Genomic DNA, 3979 nt, shown 5'->3' with positions numbered 1-3979 from the left:
TTTCTCCCACACCCCTTCCGGCGGGCCCACCCACCAGCAAGCCATTCAGGCACTGAGGCAGCCTGGCTCTCCGAACAAAACCGGCCGAGCACTTGCTCAAGAGCCCGACCAAACAAGCTCGGTGAGTCTACAAACCCCTGAGGCACGGAGGCTCACCCCAGGTCCCCGGATCCCCCCACCGAAAAGTGAAACGATCTCAGCTCTCCTCTGCCAGAGGACAAGTCCAAAAGGCACCTCTACCACGCCACACCAGGTATCTGAGGGGGGGTGCCACCCGGCAAAGTGCACGGATTAGGGACCGTGGGGAACAGCGCCCCAGCTATTACTTGCTTTAGTCCCTTTCTCCCTTCTATAGGAAGAGGATATTGTTTAACCCCTAATCAGATCTTCTCGCCTTTTAATCTCAATACGAATGGGTGTCATTTCTATTCTGCCTGCCTCTCCTTTGGTATACTCAACTTTCGGATTCACCTTGTCTTTATCTTCTATGGTTAGTTTGTATAAGCTCACTACAAACTGTGACTCCTGAACAATCAAGCTTACCTCCAAAGCCACTATCAAATCTCTCCCTAACAAATTGTAGTCTGCCTCTTCAATCAACAAAACATTCCCTAGGCATGTCCTGGTTTCAGATTTGAACTCTACATCTTTAATAACTGAGACCTCAAAGGATTCCTCTTTTGCTCCGACCACCGTCGGGGTATCTTTGCTTGTTGTACATCCGCTCGGCAGTCGCTGAACGGTGGTTAGTTCAGCTCCTGAGTCTACCAAAACCAGTAGTTCCTGCTTTAGGGATCCGACTTTTAATTTTATCAAGGGCTTCCTGGACCCTAAATTGAGAAGCATCTGACAGTACTAGACCTCCTGAAAGATTTTCTCATCTTTCATCCTTCTTCCATGCATCAACCCCTTTTTCTTCTTGTGTGCTAAATATTCCAGTGTGCATAGTCCCCCCATCAACTAAAGCCTACCCTGACATTCTTTTTCCTTGGACATATCTGGAAGAACCATCTACAGATATTATTTCTCTTTCTGAAAGGGCTCGTTCCTCGAGATCTGCTTGAACTTTGGCGTTTCGCTTCTCCTTTCAGAGGAGCAGCAGAAGTGGTCGGTGCCAGGGGAACGCTGCAGGCGAGGGAGGGAGGGGGGGGTAGGATGTGGGAATCCTCTCGGAGGCCGAGGCAGGGGGGGGGGGGAGGGTGGGGTAGGAGGTGGGAATCCTCTCGGAGGCCGATTCCTCCAGGAGTGGGGAGGGATAAGCGGGAAGTGCCGCTGGAACTGGCAAGGGGACAAGCTCCCCTGATGGATACCAGAGCCTAGTCTCCAGCCTAAGGGACTATCTCTCGGGATTTCAGGTATCCCTTGTTCCTTCCCACCCCCTGATTTTTCTTGGGGTTTTCTCAGGATTTTACTCTTTTTCTGTCCCATCTTTAAGAAAAAAATAAATAAAAAAAAATTACTTCGCTAGCATATCTTACCTGGATTTTGTGGAGAGTCCTCTAGATTCCTGAATTCGGTACCGTTTTGAATTTGTATTTAATTTGTTACCGGTCTAGTAGCCCTCACAGAGGACTGCCCTGGGGGTTTTCCTCCGGTAACTGCTCTCAGTGCTCTGACTTTTACCTGGACTAACTATGTCCGAGACTAGGGGGCTTACCAGTCCTTGAACTCGAAAAAGGACGTACCCTTCCCTCTAGTCATCTGCCATCGATCCCCCGAATTTCTTGATTTATTCGGGCTTGACGTGTGGAAAAGAATTAGGTTTTCACCCCGTGTCTTTCGCTTCCCCCGTGACCGACCTCTTCCCTCGCAGGAGAGAGGAACTGCGATCGTGGGGTCCGCACTCGCTTCGTGACAATATCACGTCTCACACACACGCTCGGTCGCCCCTCACTCAACCACGCAATACTTACGGTCCGTTTTCCTGCGTGGATTCTTCATGCACGGAGATTTTTATGAGTGAATTACCCTGCTGCGGCCCCTGGGATCCCACCCTGGGTCCCCCCCCGAGTTCCCTGAGACCTCGTTTTATTTCCTTTTCTCGATCGTGGCCCCGCTTTAAATTAGGTTCGTTGATCCGATTGGTCTGCGGGATCCTCTGTCCGGCCAGGCCGCTAAAAAATTAGCGGGGAGCCTCCTGACCGAAAAAGGGGTCCATGATACCCCAAATCGGATCATGTCGGGGTCACCATTTGAAGTAAAGAAATTCAGCCAAATTAAATTTAATAAAGAAATCGATTTTATTCCGCGGCTGAAAGATCGGTCACACAGAAAGCCACGATGGAGAAAAGCAGCCCCGAGCCCGGGGTCGGAGCTGGGTGAACACGCACAGATCTGATCTCTATCGCACCAGAGCTCCCAAGTTCACCAATGCTGCTTCGGCTGGTTCCTTCTTATACAGTTCTTGGGCACAGTCCAAATCAATTCTATTCTTCTCATAATTTTAGCACATTCATGAAGTTTTCTTGTCCCGAAGTTGGGCTGCACAAAGCCTTTCCTGGGTCTGATGAATTGTCCATCCCGGGTGATGAGTGGGCCATTTCTGGTGATGGAAGGGCCATCTCTGATGAGGGATGGGCCATCTCTGGTTCCCGGAACAGTTGTTCTTAGTTCCTGGAATGTCCGATTCCTTATCAGCTGAGATGTAGATATCAGAAGGTGGTGATCAAGTCGTCATGGTGCAAATGTCCCGGTGATAAGATCTAACCCCACCTAGGTGGAATCCTCACTTATTGTGAGAGAACTTCCTTTAGTGTTGTGAAATTTTTCTCTCAGCCAGGCTGGTGGAGGGATTTTGAAACTCTGTCTCTACATGGTCTGATTACATTCCAGTTTTATACATAATAGCACGAATTACGTACTTTATTTATAACAGGTCCATGACAGAACAATCCCGATTTGCCTTAAAAATAACCCTGGGAATTCAAAAATGCTGCACCCAGGGAGCACTGAAAGAGGAAACGCTGCCGGGGATTGCTGGCAAATGGCCAGCGAGGATTCAGGTATCTCCTGGTGCTGGTGGATCCCTTTTCCAGGCGCTTCCCCTGCCACACCAAGGCCAGGGAAGTCACCCAGGCACTCCCCAAAGAGCTCATCCCCAGCTCGGGGTGCCTACAGGGGTGTCCTCTGATAGGGCACCCCATTTTGTATCTGAGGTGTGACAGCGGCTCAGTGAGCAGTGGGGAGTGGGACGGGGGGCACTGGGGGATACAGGACAGTGGGAGCGGGATTGGGGTCCTGGGGGTGAGAAAGAACCGAGGGAATAGAAAGTTCCAGTCCCCCTGAAGGGGCTGCGGTGGAGCTGAAAGACGAACGAGCAAAAAAGATAAAGGATGTGAAAGTGTTTACACAGGATGATAAACGTTGCCGGAAGCATCAGAGAAAGAGATAAAGGGAACTCCAGTGGGGCTCTTGGCGAGTTCTGTAACACAGGAGGAGCAGCACGTGCCCAAAGCGAAAGTTTGAGGCGAGGTCATTTGGGATATTGGGGCACCCAGTGAAAATGACCCCCGGAAACCCCATTTTTAGGACTCTCCAGGGCAATAAAACAATTGCTGGAAAGAGGTGGAGCCATGCAAATGATTTCCAGGAAAGGTGCTGTTTCTGTGTTCGATGGGGGGCCCATTTTAATGAATATTTATAATTATGGTGGATAAATACCCAGCGGCAAAGTCTCCCCGACCTGCAGGAGCAGGACAGACCCGCTGTGAGTCCAGCACCGATACAGAATTCCGGCTCTCCGATCCCTCCAGTTCTGTCAGGAAGCTCACTCCGGCCGATTTCGGTATCGGGGGCTGGGGGGACCCCGGGGACACCTGGGGGGGGACAGGGGACCGTGGCATCGGGACTGGGGCCCTGGGGAGACACTGGGGGAGTCACGGGACTGGGATTGGGGTCATGGGGTGGTGTGGGGGAAAGTGAGGGGGGACAGGGGATGGTGGGAGGGGGATTGGGGGCCTGGGGGCAGCAGAGGGGCAGT

Source organism: Corvus brachyrhynchos, unplaced genomic scaffold (genome assembly GCF_000691975.1).
Source record: "Corvus brachyrhynchos isolate BGI_N302 unplaced genomic scaffold, ASM69197v1 scaffold308, whole genome shotgun sequence".
In the NCBI taxonomy this organism is placed as follows: Eukaryota; Metazoa; Chordata; class Aves; order Passeriformes; family Corvidae; genus Corvus; species Corvus brachyrhynchos.
This window is presented reverse-complemented; position numbering follows the sequence as displayed.